This window comes from Aquarana catesbeiana, linkage group LG08 (genome assembly GCF_042186555.1).
Source record: "Aquarana catesbeiana isolate 2022-GZ linkage group LG08, ASM4218655v1, whole genome shotgun sequence".
Taxonomy (NCBI): Eukaryota; Metazoa; Chordata; class Amphibia; order Anura; family Ranidae; genus Aquarana; species Aquarana catesbeiana.
The window spans coordinates 149,150,908-149,177,220 of NC_133331.1; positions in this window are offsets into that span (position 1 = coordinate 149,150,908).

The window sequence follows — 26,313 nt, forward strand, 5'->3', positions numbered from 1 at the left end:
GGCCCTGGCTCTGACTGACTTACCTATGACTGTGCGGGTGTCTTTATGGGTTTAGTAGGTTGCACGGTCCATGTGGTTTATTGTACCCTTGTTCCATCATGGGGCAGTGCATCACATGCCCATTGTGGCTTTAAGATGGAGCACTGCACCCTGAAAGGCTGGTTTAAATTGGTCCCTGGCTGGTTGGTTTAGAGACAATTTTTAGGGTGTTTGCATTGGAGAGGGTGGGCTCAGCTCCCTGTTGGGACTGCATCCCCCACCCCTTGCTTGGTTTACGAGGGGTGGTGCATTTTTGTCCCTTAGGGCGAGGTATTTGGGTGAGTTAGGTGGGGGTCTTTATGGGAGGTTATGGGGAATGTAGGGGTATCTGCTTTTTGCTAGTGTATTTTGTATAGTATTATGTAATAAACATGTAGTTAATTCAGTTGGGAGTGTAGAGTCTCATTGTTTGTTGTTTTGTTTTTTAGTCAATAGTATATATTGATTATACCCACCCTTATATAAAGGGTGAGTACTATACTCATTTACTAGGTGGAATTCCCATATTTCTTTTCTTTCTTTGAACAGAGGAGGTCCGGCTTCAGTGTCAAGACAGGTTGATCGAACACTAACCCACAGGTGCAAATGCTTAATAATTCCTAGGTTCAGGGCAGATTGGCAGGAACCCGAGCAGCTCAGATAGGGGGTAAAACCCGGCACCGGATCAATGTACACGGAACCATGACAGGGTGAAGCATAAAACCTCCTGGATTATGCTTCATGAGTAAATTGTATCAATGATTAACAGTGTCAATTTGAGTAAATCTGGGAGCCGTGGGCTGTTTATATACTGTAGATGTGTCCATTACATCTACTCAGGCAACAATTTCACCTTGCAATTGAGGGCCTAGGGGTTCCTTCTCTTTTCTGCCTGCTTTCTTAACTTTCTCTTCTTTGCTTCTTTCTCTCCTTTTCGTGTTTATACCTTACTTGTATGATTACTGCTGATTGCTTGGCGTCTGAGGATTTTTTTTTCTGTTGTGTTTTACGCTGTTCTGATTTTGGATATTAAACCTGTGTATAACAAACCTTTGAAGTCTTGGTTTGGTGTAACTATATGTTTGAGACCCATGGAGCTAGAGAGCTATATAATTTTAGCGCATTGTATCTCGCATTGTTACGCGGAAGGTACCCTCCTGTTTGTATGTCATGGGACCATAGGTTTTTATTGTTCTTTAGCTGTACCCAATGCTTTCTGTGTGATTGACACAAGATGTATATGTTGTTTTTTTCTTTTTGTTCCCTGTTCTTGCTTCAATAAAAATTATTGAAAGAGAAAAAAAATAGGTTCCTTGCAAGATAAGGCTGCCAGTTTAGACACTGGCTGTGCAGAAGTGAGGATGGCTACAATGAGTTCTCTTGGCATTATTTGAACGTTTCTTTGATGTAAAACAGCTTTTTGATTTAGCCTCATTTGCGTCCCTGAGCTTTTATGACAATGTGGGGGGTATTAATAGCATAATGGAAAATGTGGACACTGATATGTCAAAGGAGTGGGTGGTCTCACTAAAGGAATAAAAGAGAACAGAAACTAATTTTTAACACCTAAAATAGAGATGTAAAGCAGATCAACAAAAATATTTGTCTTACCGAATCTTCACATAAAAAGCATTTATCCAGTATTGACTTGAAAACATTTTTTTTTTACAAAAAATGTACAGGGGATCAATAAAATCCAAATGTGGATGACATAATGGCGGTCAAGAAGACAGCTAAAGGACTGAAAGATCCACGGAGATGGAAACTGCTAAAAGCAACAAGATGGAAGAGTCTGATGAATACAAAAAAACTGCCAATAGTGAATTGCATAAGAAAAATCACACTGAACTGGCAAAGATGAAGGCTACAAGAAATAGCACCTTGTAAATGAAATTGAAAGAGGAATGTCTTTAAAGGAGAAGTCCAGCCTGAGCTCTTTCGGCTGGGCTTCTTTTATGGGTCACAGGAGTGCAATTCATTTTGCACTCCTGTGACCTATTTTCAGCAGAAAGCGGCCTGATGTCTGTTATCTGTTGACGTCACCAAGATCAGTTCAGGCACCGCATCATCCCGACTCTGGAAATCTGGATCTGCCAGGTGCCTGGACTGATAGGCATCTCAGCCTCTGAGCGAGCCGCTCCACAGCTCATCGCGCCAGTGAGCGTGGAGGAGCAGAGCAGGAGAGCTGCTGACTGACAGGCAGCAGCTCTCTGCTCGGGGAGATGAGAGAACCGAGCCATCGGCGGTGTTCGGTGGCTCGGTTCTCAGTGAAGAGGTGGCCAATGCTGCATCCACCTAGGTAGGTATGATTATGGGATAAAAATTTTTTTGCATATTTCTCTTTTAATCAGTTTAAAAAGTTGTGCAGAAAGAACCAGATTGTCATGAAAAAAGTTAATAGTTGACCCTATGCGGTAAATGCCTGTTGGAGGGGTGTGACCCTTAAAAGGAAAGGGGTGCTGCATCTAAGCACACAGATCAGTACACCCTTCAAAGAGTGATGGACTTGCTGAACAGGATTATTACCAGAATGAGAAACGGAGTCAACAAGCAACATCAAAAACAGGGACAGGAAAAAGGTCAGCACAGGTTGTGAACAAGTATAGTCAGACACAAGCTATAGTTGGTAAACGAAAAAAACAAGAAAATCACAGGAAATAACATGGACCGGGGCTAGGAAACTAACCTAATGCTCAGGCAATGGTCTTTCTGAGCACAGCTAAATAGTGAGTTGATTGACAGACTAGACGGGGATTTATCATGTAGGTGCTATATAAACCAGCTAGTGGTTCCAGCTCCTGAATGAAAGACAGGACAACCTTTTTCTGCTGCAATATATGTGTATACTGATGGAATAATCTTGCTTTGGTTTTCTGTTGGTAACAAAGATATTCCAATCAAACCAAAATAACTTTAGCTATAAAGAGGATTAATGTGGATGCCAAAGCATAAGTTATTCTACCCAGCCTACATTGTTGTGGCAAGGCAAAATAGATTGAAGTTCATGAATGTTTTATTATTGCCAAAGAAGACATTTGTTTTTTGCCTGACAAAGAAGATGAGTTTTGATGAGAATGTATTGGATGACATTGCTTAAGCAATCCAATGCTTGTAGAAGAATCACCATTTTATTGTTGAAAAGGAAAGAACAAAAAACATTTTATCTGTTTATGCAGCTCTTTGTATAAGACCTATGTGTGGTTAGACCAGTGTTTCTCAACTCCAGTTCTCAAGGCGCCCCGACAGGTCATGTTTTCAGGCTCTCCATTATTTTGCACAGGTGATTTGATCAGTTTCACTGACCACAGCCGTTTCATATGAGGGAAAAACTGAAAACATGACCTGCTGGGGCGCCTTGAGGAATGTTGAGAAACACTGGGTTAGACAGCTAATGTATAACCGCTCCTAAAACGCCCCTGCCCATTGAAATCAATTGGCAGTGCCGGCAAAGTGCTTTTAACCCTTTTTCTGCCGCTAGTGGGGGTTAAAAGCGCCCCCATAGCAGCCAAAAAAGCGCAGATAAAACGACGGTAAAGCACTGCTCAAAATAGCAGCGCTTTACCGCCGACACCCCCGCGCCTCAGTGTGAAAGTGTCCTAACAGTTACTCCATAACTTGGGCATTGTTTTGCAGTAGATCTGTAATATATGTAGTAGGTTGTTCTTCTTCTACAGTATGTGGTGAGTTGCAGATACTGAGTTATCAATTTCAGATACTGATGGATTGAAATTGTAATTGCAGGTAAGCTTGAGAGTACAAGTTGCATGAGTTGGTTGTAGATCTGTAGAACCAGTCTTGTAGATTTTAAAATGACAGCTGCTGCATGTACTATTTAAGGAGGGCTAAAATGTATTATAGGCAATTCATTTTCTCAGAAGCAGATGAAGACTATTTTGCTTTAATAAAGTACTGCCATTTATTATATTACTATTAATGAAAGACTACAATCTGCATAGAGTATTCCATGTATATTTGGCATAATATGTAAGGACCCATACTAATAAGTGACTGTTACAATAACAGTTACCTACATCTTTCTTTTGGTCCTAAAAATCTAATTTAGTAGATTTAGTATGACAGCAGCTTATCATTTTATTTTCCAAAACATTGAAACAATTTAAAATACATTTGGAGAAAGCAGAACAGGGCAGACAGATACAGCGTACACAATACATCATTTTTCATGCTGTGCTTGTGAGCCAAGTAATTTAATGGATTTATAATTAGTGAAGTGAATAGACATAAAGAGAACTGAGTGGAATGATATTCTCATTAGTAAAACCCATCATGCACAGTGCTTGGTCTCCATGTCTCCAGCAGCATTGTGTTTAATAAGATATATTTTTCTGCTGTACTCATGCATTACAAGGGATGCATAGGAAATATAATACATGTCAGTGGAATTATTGGGGAAACTATTACCAATATTTCAGTGGTGTTCTGGATAAGTAACAGTTATTAGAACATTCTGTGACTTTTGCTATGAAATATTATACATAATAATTAGAGCAAAGCAGCAAGCATATCATTAAAAATTTGCAAATAGCAATATTCTTGGATGTCAGGGAGGTCAACTCCCAAAGGTTATCTGCAATGCAAATAACACACTGGGTACCAGAAGGTTCTTGAAAGTCATTTGTTTAAATCATTGCATAAAAAAATTATAAACTGGATAGTAGCATTTGAATTCCTCACTTTTCATTTTGGGTTAGAAATTCTTTAAGGTTTTCAATTTTAAGCTTTTAACTTTAGGGTCAACATGACAAAGTCAAAAATGATGAATGTAAACATTGAAATGAACATTTGGACATATTGAGGTTGATTTACTAAAACTGGAGAGTGCAAAATCTGGTGCACAGCTGCACCAGATTCTACACTCTTCAATTTTAGTAAATTAACCCCTAAGTGTTAAAATGTTTTCAAACGTTCTAATAAGTTTCAGTTGCTTTATCATTTTTTTATCAATTTTAGCACCTAGTTAAAACCAAACACTGGCTTATTATTATTTTTATTTTTTAAAGTCATCAAGCAAATTGAAAAAAATACAGCTCTTGCTGCACTATTTACCCCCTCTTCAGTACTGTCTCCAACAGTAGCCAAAAGATGGGTTCTGGGTTGAATGATACCCATGGTTTCTGAAGATGATGCAGAGAGCAGCGCCGTTGTCTCCACATCAGCACCACTCTTTATATCATTAGGGTCATCCTTGAGGAAGAGAGCCCTTTGTATCATATAACCAGCCTGAAGATATCTGTAATAAGAAAAGGAAGAATAAAGCATAAAGCATACACTGGGGCAGAGAGATAAAGGGGGGAGAAGAAGTGTATTGAGGTGGAAGGATAAGCCTATACCAAAATATGTTTGAATGGAGTAGAGAAGAACATTTAAAAAAACAGGAAATGAAAGAAAATCTCTAGCATTTCCTGTCTTGGTAACAATTGTTACCAGGACTAATAGAGATGTTGAATCTGTGCAGAAGGGATTTAGACAGCAATACAAACCTGACAGAGGTTTTAATCCTTCCACAATTAATCCAAAAACCAAAAATAAACTGTTTGACTTTAATTTACCGCTCAAACATCAGAGTGTAATAAAGAACGTAAGCAATAGCGTGACCTTTATTGAGTAAAAATCAACATTAAAAATTATAATGCCTACCTATTCAAATTTCTAATAACATTTCTTTAATAAAGCTATTTTAAAGGTTTATTTAGCAAGAGACAACATTCAATTAAGCTTGAAATAGTTAAACAACTAAAAATCTAAAATATAAGGTGATAGTGGCTTTTAACCACCTCAATACAGGGCACTTTCACCCCCTTCCTGCCCAGGCCATTTTTCAGTTTTCAGCGCTGTTGCACTTTGAATGACAATTGCGCGGTCATGTTACACTGCACCCTAATGAAATTTTTATCATTTTTTCCCCACAAATAGAGCTTTCTTTTGGTGGTATTTGATCACCTCTGTGGTTTTTATTTATTGCGCTATAAACAAAAGAAGAGGGACAATTTTGAAAAAACACAATATTTTTTACTTTTTGCTATAATAAATATCCAATTTTTTTTTTTTAACAAATTTTTTCCTCAGTTTAGGCCATATGTATTCTTCTACATATTTTTGGTAAAAAAAAAAATCACGATAAGCCTATATTGATTGGTTTGCGCAAAAGTTATAGCGTCTACAAAATGGGGGATAGATTTATAGCATTTTTATTTATTTTTTTATTTTTTACTAGTAATGGCGGCGATCTGCAATTTTTATTGTGACTGCGATATTGCAGCGGACATATCGGACACTTTTGACACATTTTTGGGACCATTCACATTTTCTACAGCGATCCGTGCTATAAAAATGCATTGATTACTGTGTAAATGTGACTGGCAGGGAAGGGTTTAACACTAGGGGGCGATCAAGGGGTTAATGTGTGTCCTAGGGAGGTGATTCTAACTGTGGTGGGAGGGGACTCACTAGAGGAGGAGACCGATCGGTGTCCCTATGTACAAGGGACACACCATCGGTCTCCTCTCCTCTGACAGGACGTGGATCTGTGTGTTTACACACACAGATCCACGGTCCTGCTCTGTTACCCGCCAATCGCGGGTGCCCGGCGGACATCTCGGCCGCCGGGCACGCGCACCGTGCCCCGAGCGACGCAGCGGGCACGCGCCCCCTAGTGCCTTGGGAGGGCGATTACGTCATATGATGTCCGCCCAGAACAAGAGCTGCCTTGTCCCGACGTCATATGATGGTGGGCGGTAGCTTAGTGGTAAAGTGGGGTTCCCATTTAAAAAAAAAAAAAATTAAAAGTCATCAGCTACAAATACTGCAGCTGCTGACTTTTAATTGGACACTTACCTGTCCCAGGGTCCAGCGATGCGTGGGATCGAATTTCCGCTCGTCCCCCGCTCCGCTCGGCGGCGCCGGCATTCTAACTATGGGAGCCCGGCTGTGGCTTTACAGCCGGGCACCCACTGCACATGCGCGAGCCACGGCGCGCGCTGCTGTCACTGGCCCCGCAATCATCTGGGACCGGTCATGTGTGCCAGATGATTGACAAGACGGAGGGGAGAGAGGCGATCTCCTTTCCTGCGCCGAAGGAAGTGACGTCAGGAGCCCAGGCACTGAAGGAGGCAGACTACGAGGGACCCCCTAGCAACAGGCATTTAGAGGTGAGTAAAAAAAAAATTTTCTCCAAATGTTTTTTTTTTATTTTTTTAAAATGCATTACTAATTTTTTTTTTTTTTGGGTTGGAACTCCACTTTAAGTTGCTGTACTGGCACATTGAAAGTTATGAAAAATAATGATCTTAATTAAATTAGAAACAAAACTTTGGGAAACCCCAACCTTAGAAGAAATACATATATTAAAAAATACTCTATGTGCAATACTTTAAAATGTCAAGCTTTTAGAACCAAGAAAGATTTCCTCTAATATTTTTGAAACTATGGCTGTGACCAACTAGCACTGGCCTCCTCCTCATGTAGTAATTTTAGCCAATAGTTTGAATTATTACTGTAAAATGAACCTTAAATACATTTTTATGTGACTAATTATTAGGAACTTGCTTTTCTGTATTGTTGATATTGTATAAATTATAGAGATTTGTATCTTAAATTTAATCTGTGCTCCATTTAAAGTATATACATAAAAAAATATATATATATTCTATCAAACAAATGATCGATGATTAAAAACCATCAAAAAGAGTTTATACAGAAAAATATACATACAAAAAAAGAAAAAGACACAAAACAACAATTTACATGAACAGCGTGACAATATAATAATACTCTCCGGTAAATAGTGATCCCCGGTACCCAACGCAATTCTGGTTAAACATCTTCGTCAGGGGTATAGGATAGGAGTAAGTATAGTCACAATATGTTTTTAACATGCAAAATAATTTCAATAAAGGAAAATATAGGTGAAGCAACTGTACCAGAGGGGGCATAGGTGGGAGCCAAACAGGAAGCGGTAAATAGAGCAAAATACGTTCCAGGTTAGATGTCTACCTGCTAGGTAGCAGAGACTGGATTCTGGCGGCTTTACAGGATGGTGTCCAATAGCCAATAGTAATAACTGGTCAGAGCTTTAAACAAAGCTTCTAGTCAGTAACACCAGGGGTTCCAAGAATTATACCTATGTATCATCCCATGCAGATGTGTGTATGGGTCCCAGAGGATGGCGCCCCCCCGCTCTGGTTAAACACCTGATGAAGGTGTTTAACCAGAAATGCGTCCAGTACCGGGGGTCACTATTTACCGGAGACTATTATATTTTTCTGTATAAACTCTTTTTAATCATCGATCATTTGTTTGATCGAATATTTTTTTTTTTTTATGTATATTCAATAAAATTTACTTTTTTGTACTATCCAAGTGTATGTTGCCTTTAAAGTCCCAATGAAGGGGGATCTCTTTTTTTCTAATTGCATAATAGGGATGTGGCAACTACACTTTTTGGGATCTGACATGATGAAACCCTCCTTTTTGCTACATTTAAAGTATAAGTTCTGAAAATATGACTGCTGTTTATTACATTTATTACCTTGAAAAGATTATTCTGGGCCCCTCTGATTTGGTTTTACTTTGGTTTTCACTCATTGGGTAGGGTAACCAAAGTGAACATAGGGAGTTCCACAAATAACATCCGAAGAAAATTCAGGTATAAAAAAATAATATTATTTTGGTTCAGATAATGCTTGCTAGTTGTAACAAATATTTATACACCGTTGTTTTTTATTTTAGCCCAATAAGTGTGGGGGGGGGGGGGCATCTACTTACCTACAAACTGTGTTAGCCTTTGACCTATTTCAACCAATAAAAACAGACATTTTAAATACCTGAAAAGTCAGACTTCAGTGACAAAGTGAAGCTAAAACTGTTGGATTCTTTTCATTTAGCTTGCAGGTCGAACGGAAAAAGATTGTATTCTGGTAGCCAATAGTATTAGCTGCCAGAATACCCAAATTGCAGCTGCATCTGATATGATGCAGCCACTCTTTGTCTGACATTTTTATGTCCTGCTCCTTCAGTTTTTCAATTTGTATGGCCAGCTTAAATCTGTGAAGGGCATGGAAGAGTTTTCTCTGAAGTAGGATGTGTACTAAAATTTTAAAACTCTCAGTGGCTTACTGGAATTATTCTATTTCTCTCTTAATTGTTGAGGGGGTGCATTGTATTAAATTAGCTGGCCTACTCATAGACTCGCAATGTGCGAAAAAATAATAGAACAACCATTGTGCAGTGCAATAAAGCAGGCCATAGATAGTTTAAAAATTGACCAGTTCAGCAAGGACTGGCTGAATTTCAATCCATCTATGGCTGTTCTCACGCGAGAGAAGCTGATCTAATGAATGCACAATCCTCACGACAACGTATATGGCCTCACCGTCAAAAATCGGATGTTCACACGGCATCAATGCACTGCTGCACCGGGCCAGAGCAGCAGAACAGATCGTCTGCTGCCCCACACCGCGACCGCCAAACATCCCTGAATGTACGAAAGACGACTTCTGGGCTATGATAAAATGGTGCCGAAAAAAGAAGGATTAAGCTTCTAGTTCCGGTCACCACCAAAATGGCCCCTGCAATGCACGTATATAGAGCAGTCCATTTCCCCTCTTCGTTCCTCCTAAGACCTCCTGCTCTCTAGCTCCCTCATCACCTCCTCCCATATCCGCCTCCAGGACTTCTCCCAAGCCTCTCCAATCCTCTGGAATTCCCTACCCCAATCTGTCAGACTGTCTCCAAACTTATCCACTTTTAGGCGATCCCTGAAAACTTTCCTCTTCAGAGAAGCCTATCCTGCCTCCATCTAACAACTGCACTATTTTCTCCATTAGCTCATCCCCCACAGCTATTACCCTTTTGTATAACTTGACCCTCCCTCCTAGATTGTAAGCTCTAACGAGCAGGGTCCTCTGATTCCTCCTGTATTGAATTGTATTGTAATTGTACTGTCTGCCCTAATGTTGTAAAGCGCTGCGTAAACTGTCGGCGCTATATAAATCCTGTATAATAATACACGTGTGCTACAAGCCTCAATATCAAAGCCGTGTATGGGGGTAATAAATAAATGTTGTTACCTAAATGGAATATCAAAATAATTCATTATAATCGAATGACAAATCTAAATACTATTAAAATAGCCATAACACACCTATAAACAGGAAATTATGCAGAAATGTAAGTAGCATCATCCAACTCCAAAAATCGGGAAGCAAAATTACCATCCACTATTTAGATAAAAGAAAAATGTATGACTTGGGTTATAAGTGTGTATGTATATGTATATGTATGTATGTAAAAGGCTCTCTTTTATTGTGCCACAAGAAAGAGCTGGTGTCCAAGGGAGACCACACCGCACAAATGTAGAATATAAAAAACAATGAGTAAATGCAATTATATACCGTGCAAAGTCACAGGCTCAATCGTAAAATTAAGACCGCTTGGTACAAATGACCTCAAATATTGTCTCTGAGAGGAAATACCCAATCCTCAATGGCCATATATAAAGGGATGCTTCAAGGAACAAAATGTTAAAAAATAAATGAAAATGAAAATAAATATGTAAAAAATATCTACATTTACATCTAGAACTATATCCAACAAATTATGCTCCATTCAAAAAGGAGTTGATGTCCCACTCTACATTCATCCCCAATGGATAATGAGTTTGTAGCTCATATATCCAATAGGTTTCAAGACGTGAGACGCCCCTTGTCATAGCGCCCCCTCTCCATGGGGGAATATACTTATCAATGACACGAAATTCGGTACCTTTGGGGTCAAAATTGTGATGTTCCCTATAGTGTCTTGGTACAGTGTGCCTAATGTCTCCATTCCTTATTTTAGCAATGTGTTCGCCCACTCTAGTTGTAAAGGTACATATGGTGTGTCCTATATACTATATCCTATATACTGTACAAGGACACGTTATCATATAGACAACGTGTCTAGTGGCACATGTGTAAAATTCCTTAATTGGATATACACGATTGGTGGTCTTGGACTTGAACTCTAAACATTTGGAACTGCCACGTGTGTTATGTAGGCAGACTCATTTTTTTGCAAGGGTAATATCCCATCAAGTTATGAAAAAAAGAGGGACTGACTGGAGGATCAATAATATGTGGATCAATTTTGGGGATAACCGTGGCCTGTACCTATGGAGCAGTGTGGCCATATGAGTTAGAATATTTACTCCCTCCAGTCCTCTAAAAGCTGTCCCTGGACAAAATTCTGCCTGGTTGCTGTTTTGCCTCATCTCGGATCTTCCCTCTTCTCATCACTGGCGCCCACTATGCAGTACAGTAAGCTTCAGATTCTGGAACATCATTGCCTCTTGCTGTCTTGCTGCACCCTGCTTAATGTTCCTCAACTGCTGAGTGGCTGAATCCTCCTATACCTCCATAGTCATGGCACTATCTTGCTCTGCCTCAATATCTGAAAGGAGGAATGCCTGCACTTGACCAGGATCATCTGCTTGCAGAAAGTCAGTGATTGTGTAATCAAATCTTTCCATCAACCCCTAATGGCTGGTTCAATGAGATTAGCAGAAAAGGAGGAAGAGGAGTAAAAGACAAGAAGAAAACATACATGCACCATACAGATACTGTCCCGAGTGGGAAGTAACCCAGGTCTGCAACACTACAGGGTGGCAGCTTGGCACCGTGATACCTATTATTTAACACAAAGTAGCACTTAGGAAAGTTACATTGTTAAGCAGAGCAGAGCATGTTCTACTGTGGTACTTTTTTTTAAATGTTATATATGGTAGTTTCTATTTAAATACATAGGAACGCAAGATTAATTTTCTATGTTCCAAATTCCAAGTTTATGCTGAAAATCATAAAAAAAAAAAGGAAACCATTGCTAGAAGACATCAAGAGACAACTCATACTAGGTAATATTAATGCAAGGTGGTAGATGTTTTTTTTTTTAATACATTAACTGATTTGCTCTCTGAGTATTTTTCTAACTCCTGGCATATTAAAAAGTCTTTATGAGCAGCATTTTGAAAAATTGGCAGCAGTGTGCTTTTCTGAAGCTACACACTGACTATACTGGATAAAATAAGAAGGAAGAGAAATAACACCAAAAAGGAAGAATGATCAAGCAAAAGGGAAAATCAAATTGAGACTCTGGAGAGCAAGAGACAAATGTACACAAGATCTCCTTATTTTTGTGTGGCTATGGCATCCTCCTTGATCTTCTCTGGAATTGCAGCCTTGGTCTTTTTTTTTTTTTTTACCATTTGCAGATAATAGCCATGCACTATATGTGGGGACATTAAAAAGCTAAAAAATTCAAAATTTTGAATTTTAGGTGGCTGTATAATAAGTGTTTATTGATTGGTTAATCTTGGCTTGGTGGATAAGAACTTTATAAAGTGATTACACACGTATTAATGCTGACATCTTTTTTTTCATGTCCCCTCCGCTCCCCAGCTCACCAACTTTATTACAGAAATGCGTTAATATGGCTAGCATGCTATATCATTTATATCCAGGCATGCTGCAGGGCCATTCACTCCACTAATCTACATCATGGCAACATGTTACCCGAGCTGCAGAGTCTTGTGTCTGCTCTGCATCCTATTCCCTTCATTTCTTGTACTGGATTTAGTCCCAGGGCCCCACATGTGGCCTGGCAAAGCTGAAATGAAAAAGTAACTCAAGAATTGTAAACTCTGCACTCTGGTTCAATTGCCTTTTATTTTGCTGAATCAACACTGACACACAAGTGTTTTACGATAAAAAAAGCCCTGTTCTGTTGTAGTTGACTCCCAAAGCAGATATGTTTTTTAGGCTGGATGTATGTACCAGCAGGTATGCTTTATGAACTTGTTGCCCAGCAGTAGAACAGAGAGTTTCTTAGATAGAGAAAGCTGAGAATGTCACCTTGTTATCACCGCAGAGATGAGACTAGAAACCAAAACCACCATACCCTTGTTACTGCTAAGTTACTGTTTTCTCTGTATCTGTTTCTACTTTAGATGTGTGGATACCTACTTAGAAGAAATTTTTTTTTATGTAACAGAAGTATATTGAAAAAAAAACATCAAATGCTGATATGACAGAGATGCAATAATTTAAGTGATGGACAATCAGATTTATTTAAATACATCCAAAAAGATGTGTTTTTCGGCTCATCTGCCACTTTCTCAGTTTAACGGTGTGTCATAAAAAGTTCCACACTCCCTGGGCCTATCTCCACCTCCCCTGGACCACTGACGTCCCTAAATAATAACCCCTTCTGGCTTAAACGCTACATCACTATTCAAATCAGCTAACACCCCTCTACTTGCATTGCACTGTGTGAAGAGTAGGTGCATTCTATCCTATGAAAGGCTTCTAAGTGCCTTAAAGCTGAGTTCACACTATTCCAATTTGCATGTCAGGAGCCTGTGACCGGCTCTCAATGGAGCTGGCTCTCAATGGAGCCGGTTCACACAGCTCCGGGGCGGCTGCAGAATGAATTGCACAAAAGTCCTGTGTGTCTTCTGGTCCGTTTCATGTCCAAATTCAGCCAAACATTCGGACCGAAATTGGACCTGAAACAGTGAACAGGGACGCATATGTTTTTTTATGTAAACAACCTATCCCTTAATACAAATCATATTGTTCGAAAAAAAAGTTCAACACTTCCTGGTTGCTCAACAATCACCAATATGCATGTTTTAAAAAATGAAATTCCATGCTTTGTATAATGTACATGTAAAACCAAATGCTAACATTGTGGAAATAGCTTCCGCTTGTTTTTTAAATATAACTATGCAAAATGTTTTCATATTGGTGGCAGTAAATCTTTCATAAATACCTGTTGATCCTGCCAGTTACTTCTCTCTGAGTTTTTTTTTTATATTGTGACCACTTGCTCATTATACTGCATGGTAGTGGTCTCCATGTGCTTTCATCCATTTCACAACAGTCAATGCCCCCTGCTGGTTGATTGTCAGCTGCTGTGACCATTTACCAGCTCAGACAGGAACTGCTTGCAAATGGAACTTTTACTAGACAGATTGGCCTGTTACAATGAGTTAGTGAAAAAACAATGGATATACTGGCAGGATCAACAGGTATTAACATTATGTAAGAGGGAGGACTTAAAGCATAAGTTCACTTTTTAGAAAAAAATAATAAATGCACATTTTTTGCAGGCAAAAAAATGTGCAATTATGTATTTATTTTTTTGGAGCCTGTAAAGCATTGCACCATGAGTCAGTGTATCTGTGTGCCTGTAGATCCCGTACGGGCAAGCAGATACAATCTGACAAGAAGAATCAATGAATTACCACAGTTCTCCACAGCGCTATGGTAGTTCATTGAGAACTACAAGCCCACAACCGCAAAGGATATCCGGACTTGTAGTTCATTCAAACACAGAGCTGTGTGAATGAATGACCTGGCTGTATGGGGGCTGAGCATTGATTTTAAAAAGTGACAGCTAGTATGGGGAATTTCTCCCTGTACTGCTGTCACAGGGAGGGGAGGGGAAGGATCAGGCAGGGGCTGCAGCATTGGGAATATGTTACATGTTCCACCCAAAAAATGGGTGGAACATGTAACATGTTCCCAAAGGTGAACTTATCCTTTAAAGCTGACATACACCGCTTGAATTTTGGCTGATTTCTGCTGAAATGGGCAAAATTCCAAAGGTGGGTGCCCCTGGGGCTTGACAAATGTCAACTGTTCAATATACTCTTGTCTAAGAAGCCTGGTGAAAATTGACAGCTGAACAATGTCCACATCCAATCAGATGCAGCCACTCTTCAGGTAGTCTGACAGCCGCAGGTGCCACTTCTCAATTCTTGTCTATTAACACAGCAATAAAAAACATTTTTTAGAACCTCTGTTAGGATTGGTGCCCCTGCTGGACTTTAACATTTCATTTTAGGTGTGCTATTCTGCATTTCACGCACGTCACCATTGAACCCTGTGGAATGGGCATTTTGATGAAAGCACATCAAAGAAGCAGCATGCAGGACTTTTTAAATTTAAACGCAACTAAACTGCACATAAATCACACAGGTGTGAACAGGGCCTAAAGTTTCATATAAATATATTTCTCAATAGCCGCACAGATAGCAAATGCCTTAATGCCTTTGCAAACCCAGTTACTTTGTAAAAGTAGCTGTGACATCATCCTTGTGTTGCCTGTACAGAAAGCAGAGCTTTGGGAGGGACAGGAGGGAGCTGCTACAAGACCTGCCACACTGCACAAAGAGAGAGAACAGCAGTGACTGGTCTTTCTTAAGCCTCATACACAGGATCGGACCTTGTACAAACTTTCCCATGGATTTCTGCACAAAGGGAGTTGTCCACGAACTTGTATTGCATACACACGATCAGACTTTTAGGCAACAAACACGAACGTAGTGTCGTTACAACGTACTGACGACACTTCAAAAGAGGACGTTCAATTCTACGGAGTCACCCTTCGTGCTCCTTCTGCTAATTTCGAATTAGTAGACGTTTGGTCAGTGCTGATTTGCGGTTTTCAGTTCCGTGCGTTTCTTTGCGTTTCCGACTGTTCGTAGGGCAACCAGCCATGTTAGAAGAGAGCGTGCTGTTTATGGGCTTGGAGTTCTTGCTGTTGACTCTAGCCCGGTCCAGGAATAGTCGGAGTAGTAGGATGAGGAGTATTTGGATCAAAACTTGGCTACTTAATCGTGACCAATTTAGCCATATGCCCTTGCTGCGTCAGCTGCAGGAGAATAATCCAAATGATTATCATAATTATCTCTGGATGACAGACTCCTGCTTTGAGCAACTATTGTCCTTGCTGTCCCCCATATCATGAAGCAGGACACCTGCATGAGGGCTGCTATTCCAGCAAAGGCTCATAGCCACCTTGCGTTATTTGGCGACAGGGAGGAGTCTCCAGGATATAAAGTTTACTACTGGTATCTATCCCCAGGCTCTGGGAGTCATTATTCCTGAGACATGTAGTGCTATTATCCAATTCCTGCAGAAGGACTATATTCATGTAAGTTTTTGGCTTTAATATCACCTTCATGTTTTCTAATGCATTTTATATATTTTTTTTTCATCCTTCCCATTTTTGTATGCTGTGAATGAATGTCCTCTTTGTCCTCTTGCATGCTGTAACTTTTCTGTGGCCTACAGGCATATTTTCCTTCACAAACCTCCCCAGCATGCTACCCTGGGCCCATACACACCTAGCCTAGTAACTTAACACTGTATTTTTTATGCTTCATTTTTATGTTTACCCTAAACACCCCCTAAAATGTGTCCCAATCGTATTCCTGTCCTTAAATTCATGCAGAGTGCAGGATTCCCTTTTTGGTAGTGCAAACACTTATTTTTAACCCCCCCCCCCCCCCCCCAAAATAAAAATTAAAAAAAAAAAGCAGAGTCAACCGATACAACTACTCTATCTGCTGATTTTGATAAACACATACACAGTATACCTTATTTTTTGAGTTAAGATTGCTGCATAAATTATCTAGCATGTAGTGCCAAGGCCTGCCTGATTACCTTCAAAAGGTACAAATTATACGTTCGTTATGATGAATTTAGCATTATGAGGGGCTCCCTCAATCCCTGTGCTGTGTTCATTATGAGGGGCTCCCACCATCCCTGTGCTGTGTTCATTATGAGGGGATCCCACCATCCCTGTGCAGTGTTCATTATGAGGGGCTCCCACCATCCCTGTGTTGTGTTCATTATGAGGGGCTCCCACCATCCCTGTGCTGTGTTCATTATGAGGGGCTCCCACCATCCCTGTGCTGTGCTGACTTGCTGGGTTTTTAACTTCATCATAACGAATAATGATAATTAACGAACATTGTTATTATTTTGTCCGATGTATGTCAAAATGTGTATAGATTTGGACAATGTGCATTCTTCTCTTTGGAATTATGCCACTTCCTACCTGTCCACTGGCCTGCCAATCTTGTAAAAATGGATGGTTAGGCAAAATTAAACTTAATTTTTAATGCATTTAGCTCTCATGGAAGTGTAGAGGTTTACTTGTCAAAAACATCTACCCATTCAACTCCCCCCCCAACATTTTTAGAATGTGCCACCAGAGGGGGTGAGGGAGCATATAATTATAACTTATCCTTTTTTTTGTAAAAACACATTTAAATGTTATATTATTATGTTGCCCCACAATGTTTGTGTCAAATATGTTTGCAATTTTATGTGCTCAAGTTTTATTTTTTTTTCTTTGTTTGACTCCACAGTTTCTTTCAAACACCCAGCAATGGCAGGATGTGGCGGCCCAGTTTGCCAATTTATGGAATTTCCCCAACTGTGGAGGTGCCATTGATGGCAAACATGTGAAGATAGTCCCTCCACCAAACTCGGGATCATATTATTTTAATTATATAGGATTTTGCAGAATAGTTCTGCTTGCTGTGGTGTCAGCCAACTATGAGTTTATGTACGTTGATGTTGGGATGAATGGACGCCACTCTGATGGAGGTGTGATGATGTGTACAGAATTCTATGATCGGCTACAAAAAGGGACCTTACATTTGCCACCCGCTCAGGACAATATTGAGGGACTAAATTTTGTCTTTGTGGCAGATGAGGCATTTTCTTTGGGGGAACATAATCTAAAACCCTTTCCAATGAGGAACCTCACCGCAGAACAATGAATTTTCAACTATCGCCTCTCTCGTGCCCGAAGGGTTGTGTAAAATGCACTTGGCATCCTTTCGAGTAGATTTAGGCTCTTTTCAACTGCCATAAACTTGGCAGAATATAAAATTAATCATGTGGTTTTATGCTGCTGCATCCTCCATAATTTTTTAAGGAGGAATGCTTCCAGCTACATTGCCTCAGGGCAAAGTGATGAGCATTTTTCCCGAACAGCTGAAGAGGCTGTGATGCCAGCTCTGGAAAGTGCGCGTGCTGGTTTGGGCTCCCAGAATGCCCGTCTTGTCTGTGAACAATATATGGACTACTTTGTCGGTAGAGGGGCAGTGCCTTGGCAGCAAAATTTACTTGCTGATTAATTATTTGACTTTTTACTAAAATAATATTTCCTTTGAACTACTGTTTTCTGTGTTTACTAGGTTTGCAAATAGCCTTGATCTTTGTCATTTTTGCCACTAGTGCAAACCAACCTGATATGCAACATGAGGTGACAATGAGGTGACAATCTCGTTTTGAGCTAACTATTATATTGTGCTGTGTCTTGGCTACACACATTTTAGAGTACACTGTCAATGTAACTACACCAACTTAACAAATATACTGGTATTGAGCATTGAAATAAGAAGCCACACATTATTTTTTGTTCAAAATTTTTTATCTGTGCACATTAATGTGCGTTTAGAATTTTTTTTATTTTTTTATTTTTTTAAGAAACAGGCATGTTCTAAAACATAACTTGCATAACTCTGGAACTTACAAAGTTCAACTTTAAAAAACGGTATGCAAATATCACATTTGTATGTTTTTTTTTTTTTGTAAAAATAGGCATGTTTAAAAACATAACATAGACAACTATGGAAGTTCAACATATACACCTTGAAGGCAATATCAGACATTATACTGACAAAAATGTCTTTATCTGTAAAAGCCAAATTTTGAAGATGCACACAAATTGGGAGTCCAAATGGGTAATGTCAACATGTGCTATCTCCCATCATGGGGGATCAATGGATGTGTTTTGTGGGTACAATCCCTTCCTCTCACCTACTAACGTTATGAAGAAGGCGTTTAGGAAGGGGTTGCGCCCACAAAATGCATACATTGAGATCCCATTAAGGCAGATAGCACATGTTGACACACCATGTGCATCTTCAAAATTTGGCTTTAAAAACTTTACAAAAAAATTTAAATTGGAATGTGGACATCATCATGCAGCAGGAAATGAAGAACATGATACATTTTTTTTAACGTAAAAAGGGATTAGATTAAACATCTATCATTTTCTTCATTTCCTGCTGCATGATGTCCAGGCGATTACGCATGGCATCAATTTTACCATTCCAGGCCATGATATGCCCAATGAGCCTTTGGGCGCTGTCCGTCATGAAACATTCCACTGCCTGTTCCACAACCAGCACATCACCTAAAAATGGGATAAAAAACATGTATTTAGAAATATGCAGGCATACATAGATTACCAGAAGCTGGGGTGTCAGACACTCACCTGGTGGGGTACACTCTCCCACTTCCTCCACCTCTCTTTCATCCACATCCTCAGTGATGCTGGGGCTCATTTCAGCCTGGCGAGGTTGTGGGTCCTGGCACGGTTGTTGGTCCTGGCGAGGTTGGGGATCCTGGCGAGGTTGGGGATCCTGGCGAGGTTGGGGGTCCCGGCGAGGTTGGGGGTCCCGGCGAGGTTGGGGGTCCCTGGGACCTTGTTGTCTGCGTCTTTTCTCCCCTATGAGAAAGAAACAAAAGGTATACTTAGCACACAGATATTTGTGGCCAGAAATAGGAATATGAAACATTGCTTTGAAGTGGTGTAAAATTGTTTGTTTAGGAAGAGATCCAAGTTGAAGACATGATTAAAATTCCCTTTTAACCAAAATGCAATACTTACCTTTTTTGGCCAAGTTTCTCTGGTGTCCCACACTAGTGCTCCTGAGCTAGTGAGTCCAGATGTGTAAACAGCTGCTGAGTGTCCTCTCCTTACATTCCACTGAATCTATTTAGCAATTAATTCAAATTTCAAAGACATCTAGACAACAATGTCTTAAACTTCATTCAATCAGACAAATTATCATGACCAAAACATAGTCATAACCCTATATCAGCTAACGACACCGTATTTATTGGCAAACAATCGCTGTTTGTCCCTACGAACGGTGTTTCCTACCTACAAACGATGTTTCCTACCTACGAACGATTAAGTACAACAGTAAAGAAAAGCACATGGAGCAGCATGCAAGTTAATAATCATAAATAGGAACACACGACAAGTACTTACTTTTTTGAAGCACCTTCTTTATTTTGAGATACTGATCCGGCTCGCTGTTTTTTATGTCGGACCAGCGCTTCCTCAATTGGACTTTCTTCCGTCGTACCCCAAACTTGTGCTCCAGAGTCCTCACAACAGTAGACAGGATTTGGTCCTTTAGTAAATTTGGATGGGCGTATGGACCATGTTTCCCATCATAATCCTCCCTGTGTAAAATATCCACCATCTCCACCATTTCATCAAAGGACATGTTGGTGGCCTTACATCTTCTACTCCTCCTGGATCGTGACATTTGTGGCTCTGGCCTTTCCTCCCCATTAGATGACACATTATCACACATCTATGTCTCCGCCATCTTGCTCCTTACTGCGCACCGAAGAGAGAAGGAGCGGGCAATATTACAGAAAAAGAACATCAGGGGCGGACGACGCGAGCAGAGTTTCACGCATGCGCAGTCTATGTCAAGCTAACACGCGGTACGAACGTAGGCGTCATGACGCTCGGAGAGCGGAGTTTTCACGCATAGGCAGTGTATATCAGTCGAACGAACGTGTGATGTAATGTAACGTTCAGATTAGGCGCGAGACGAACGGAAGCCGAAAGTAGCCACGAAAAAAAGTACGTTTCTAAATTCTGTCACTACCGCTAGTACTTTTAAATGACAGTTTTTTGCTTTGGAAATGTAATTTTGCTCTTGAACTGTTTTTACATACGGGAAACATGCACTACTTTACAGGCATACTATAGACATCCACACCCCCCCCACCCAGTTATGAAATGTAAAGGAATATTTCACTTTTATTGTTTCACTTTTAAACATTATTAAAGTCCATGGACCCAGGTCCCCAAACACTTTTTATGGCAATAGCTTGCATATTATCCATTAAAATGATCACTTTTGAATTCTTGCTATACGGCGAACGGGCGAACAGCCAATGTTCAAGTCAAAAATCATGTTTGACCCGAACATACAGCCCATCCCTACTGCTTAAATAAAGGCCTATATTGTGACCAGATTATGAGTTATACGCCACCCATTATGGTTTGTCTTGTGTTCTGTTTTGCAGACATCTGATTCTTGTCACCAAAATGATGAAGTCAGGTTTATCGAACAATACAGGGAGCTCACCTGTCTGTGGCAAGTCAAACATAAAGATTATTGCAATAAAACCAAGAGGATTGCAGCAATTGAGAAACTGGTGGAATTTGTGAAGACTGTGTACCCCAGAGCAACCCTACAGTTTGATAAAGACCAAAATTGGGGGCCTCAGAAGCATGTGTAACAGGGAACGAAAGAAGATTTATGAAACAAAAAAATCAGGAGCAGCAGCTGAAGATGTCTATGTTCCCAAGCTGTGGTATTTCAACAGCCTCCAATTTTTGTCGAATCAAACTGTACCACACAGATCTCTCTCTACACTACCCTCCTGAGGCCACCGATACTGAGCCTGATCCTACACAGGATGAAGAGGAGGAGGAGCTCAGCTTGACCCAGGTATAGCATTGTTTAAAAGCTTGGCTAAAAAATATGAATGATTTAATTAGATGGTCAGAATGATAGTCTTTACTAGTTGGACACATTTCAAATTAAAAAGTCATGACCTAAAAAGTGTTTTGTGATTGATGCCAAAAAATAAAATGATGTTGGTTTTACACACACAGGAACTTTTGAGCCAAGAAGAGGCTGGGCCCAGGAGCCAGACGAAAACTGAGTGCAGAATACCTCCCCTGCTTCCTCCCAAAAAAAGGGCCAGGAAGAGCCAACTCCTGGATGGGGCCACAGCTGAGTTCCTAACTAGGGCTACAGCTGTGATCACCACAGCACCCGATAGTGCTGAAGGGTTTGGCTGTTTTACAGCTAATAAACTCAGTGAGATTGACGCATATCAAAGGGAGCTATGTGAGGGTATAATCATCCAGCTCCTCAGCAAGGCCAGGAAACGAGAGCTAACCACTAAATCACATGTGTGTCATTTGGACCACACACCTCCACCTCCTCCACAACAAGCCTACCCACCACAGCAAACCTACCCACCTCTGCAAACCTACCCACCTCAGTAAACCTACCCACCTCAGCAAGCCCACAAACCCCAGCAAGCCCACCCATCTCAGCAGCATGGTGGTCAGTGGCAAAATCAGCCCCAGGATCCACAACAAGGCCAGTGGTCTGGGGAGTTTAGGGGCTACTAATTTAGCATGTTGTATTTTTTGATTTGAGTATGATTTAAAAGGCTATATTTTTTTTCTGTGTATCATTTGCTCTTTTGGTTTCTAATTTTGAATTTTGAATTGTGATGACAGAGAATATGTCTAATAATTTAGTAATTTTATTTATGTTGTGAATGCACAATAAACAAAATGGCCAACAAATCCTATGTAAAATATGTTTGTCTGTACTCTGTCAGTATCAATAAAGCTGATTTATTATTAAGCCATTAAAAAGAAGGAGAGAATGTGCGCTGCATTTGAAAATTACATTATTTGACACGTCACAAATGTGCTATCTCCATTACGAACGCTAGTTTTACAAGACCCACCGCTTCGTGCTGGTCCTTGCTTCAGAGCATGCGTGTTTGTACTTTGGACTAAAGTCCAATGGTTTTTGTGTACACACGATCGGACTTTGTTCCATCGGACGTTTGTTACCGCAAAGTTTGTCCGTTCGCACAGCCAACAAAAATCCGATAAAAACCGGAAAAGTTTGTCCGATGGAGCGTACACACAGTCAGATGTTGCCCCAAAACAGCTAATTTGCATGTTTGTTGTTTTAAAAAAGTCCGATCGTGTGTATGGGCCTTTACAGGAAGCTCCTACACAGAGACAAAAAAAGTTTCACACTGGATTGCTACACAGATCTGGAAGAAATACACAAAACACACCAAGAATCAAGTTAGAATACCCATTGTATTTAGACAACATTTGCTTATCACAGAGTTCAGCTTTAATTAAAATAAAAAGCAACAGCTTCTTCCATTGTACAAAATGAAGACACTGTCTAACATTTTAACCACTTCCGGACCGCCCGCGGTTGTAATACGTCGGTACTTTGACATTAAATACCGGGGTAATGGCAGCAGATAACCCCATAACCCCAATATATTCTTAACCATCTCAATACAGGGCATTTTAACCCCCTTCCTGCCCAAGCCATTTTTCAGCTTTCAGCGCTGTCACATTTTGAATGACAATTGCGCGTTCATGCAACACTGTACCCAAATTAAATTTTTTTAATTTTTTCCCCACAAATAGAGCATTATTTTGGTGGTATTTAATCACATCTGCGGTTTTTATTTTTTGCGCTATAAACAAAAGAAGAGGGACAAGTTTGAAGTTTTTTTTTTACTAGTCATGGCGACGATCTGCGATTTTTATTGTGACTGCGATATTGTGGCGGACACATCGGACACTTTTGATACATTTTTGGGACCATTCATATTTATACAGCAATCTGTGCTATAAAAATGCACTGATCACTGTGTAAATGTGACTGGCAGAGAAGGGGTTAACACTAGGGGTGATCGAGGGGTTAACTGAATTCCTAGGCAATGTTTCTAACTGAAGGGGGAGGGGACTCACAAGGGGAGGAGACCGATCGGTGTTGCTCTGTACTGAGAACACAGATCGGTCTCCTCTCCTCTCTGACAGGACGTGGATCTGTGTGTTTACACACACAGATCCACGTCCTGCTGTGTTACTGGGCAATCGCGTGTGCCCGGCAGACATCGTGGCTGCCGGGCACGCGCATCGGGTGCCCAGTGACACGCCGGGCGCACGCGAAGGCGAGGGCGTCATATGATGCCCTCCCAAAAGGAGAGCCGCACCGCCTGGCCGTCATATGACAGCCGGCGGGCGGCAAGCGGTTAAATGACGGACAGTCCGCTTTCAGATAAAAGTGGTTCCCGCTGCGGATTTGCCACAAGATCACTTTTATTGGCAGCGGGAGAGGTGCTACTGCCGAATTCTGGTCGTCTCCGCCGTTTACCGGAGCCAACGTAGAGGCAGAGACGATCCGATCCTTTCCCCTTAGAGGCTGGAAGTCAAATAAGGGAATGATGGCCCCCACTCGACGCAATGACGTTGGATGACGGAAGTGACAGCAAACGTCACTTCCGCCCAACGGCCTTAAAGGGACTCTTTTTTTATTAAAAAAAAACAAAAAAACTTTTTTTTTTAATTTTTTTTTTTAATTACATTTAAGTGTAAATGTGAGATCTGTGGTCTTTTTGATCTCATATTAAAGAGGTCCTGTCATGCTTTTTTTTCTATTACAAGGAATGTTGACATTGAAAGTGATCCAAAGGGAAAGTTTAAAAATAAAAAATAAAAATAAATAAGAAAAAAATAAAATCGAAAGCGTCCCGTCCCGCCATGATCGCGTGCAGAAGTGAACGCATACGTAAGTCGTGCCCGCATATGTAACGATTTTCAAACCACACATGTGAGGTATTGCGGTGATCGTTAGAGTGAGAGCAGTTATTTTAGCAGAAGACCTTCTCTGTAACTCAAAACTGGTAACCTGTAGTAATTTTGTTTGTTGCCATTCCACGAGCGGGCGCAATTTTGAAACATGACATGTTGGGTATCAAGTTACTCGGCATAACATTATTTTTTACATTATAAAAAAAATTGGGCTAACTTTACTGTTTTCTTATTTTTTAATTAAAAAAAGTGTACTTTTTCCCAAAACATTGTGTTCCTAAGGCTGCTGCGCAAATACGGTGTGACATAAAGTGTTGCAGCGACCGTCATTTTATTCTCTAGGGTGTCTGAAAAAAACATATAATGTTTGGGGGTTCTAAGTAATTTTCTAGAAAAAAAAAAAATGATCTTAACTTAACAACAAGTTTGAAAAAAAGGGCCCGGTCCTTAAGTGGTTAACATACATAAAATCCTAACACATCAGAAGTGCTACAACATACATAGCCATGTATTTTGTTTAGTAATTTCCTGAAAAGATTTATCAGATTCAAATCTTAAGCATGATTCAGCACATGGGATTTGACAGTAGGAATTAAGTCATGTATCTAAACCTAGTTACTGAAGCATGACACAGTTTTTTGCCATCTCTCCCAATCCTTCCAGTTTTTATTTAAACACATATCGTAACAATCAGCAGGAGGGTGGCACTAACATACGCTCTATCTCCTACTTAGCAGGCACTCATGTGTGACTGCCCCAACACTGCAAACTGATTGATTGGAAACGCTACAATTTCAGGATCCTGGCACATGGATGTCAGCTAGCGGCTTGTCATTCTCATTGCTCTTGTACTGTCATGCTTTGTAATCAGCTGACATTATGGAGCTCCATAGACACGTTGTATTATTTGGTTTACATTTACCAAGAGCTGTCTAGTTTGAAGAGGCAAGCCAGTCTAATAAAATATATATTTTCCAGCAGTTCTACAGCGCCCTGCCTTGCTTATAATATTTGTTTTTTTCTGTCAATTAAAGGTGGCTGCTTTGTGATGTAGTCTGGGACACCCGCTTATTAAAGCAGAAAAAAGCCCTCCTATCCTTTACAGCTAAATTTGCTGCCATCTTAGCCTTTGTTTGATTTGCCATGGTGCAGCACATGTGATTAGGTATTACACTAGCCATTTGATGGCTTGACAGTTCAGTTAACCACTTTAAGACCAGGCCTCTTTTTTAGATGTGGTGTTTACAAGTTAAAAGTTTTTTTTGCTAGAAAATTACTTAGAACCCCCAAACATTATACATTTTTTTTCTAACACCCTAGAGAATAAAATGGCGATCGTTGCAATACTTTCTGTCACACCGTATTTGCGCAGCGGTCTTACGAGCGCACTTTTTTGGAAAAAAATACACTTTTTTGAATTAAAAAAATAAGACAACAGTAAAGTTAGCCCAATTTTTTTTTTATATTGTGAAAGGTAATGTTACGCCAAGTAAATTGATACCCAACATGTCACGCTTCAAAATTGCGCCCACTCGTGGAATGGCGAGAAACTTTTACCCTTAAAAATCTCCATAGGCGACATTTAAAAAATCCTACAAGTTGCATGTTTTAAGTTACAGAGGAGGTCTAGGGCTAGAATTATTGCTCTCACTCTACCGATCGCGGCGATACCTCACATGTGTGGTTTAAACACTGTATTAATATGCAGGCGCTACTCATGTATGCGTTCGCTTCTGCACGCGAGCTCGTCGGGACGGGGCGCGTTTAAAATATTTTACGAGCTCGTACCAACTGCGCATGCGCGGAGTTTCGATTTCTAGTGGAGCTTGTTTTAAAACGTCCTTGCAAGGAAAACTTTTTATGGATGTCTGTTTGGCAAATTTTAATAAAGGAAAGTTAAATCGCTCTACACTATTGGAGTTTTTTTCTTTCCCTTTGATACTTTATTATCGCTGGGAGTGACCT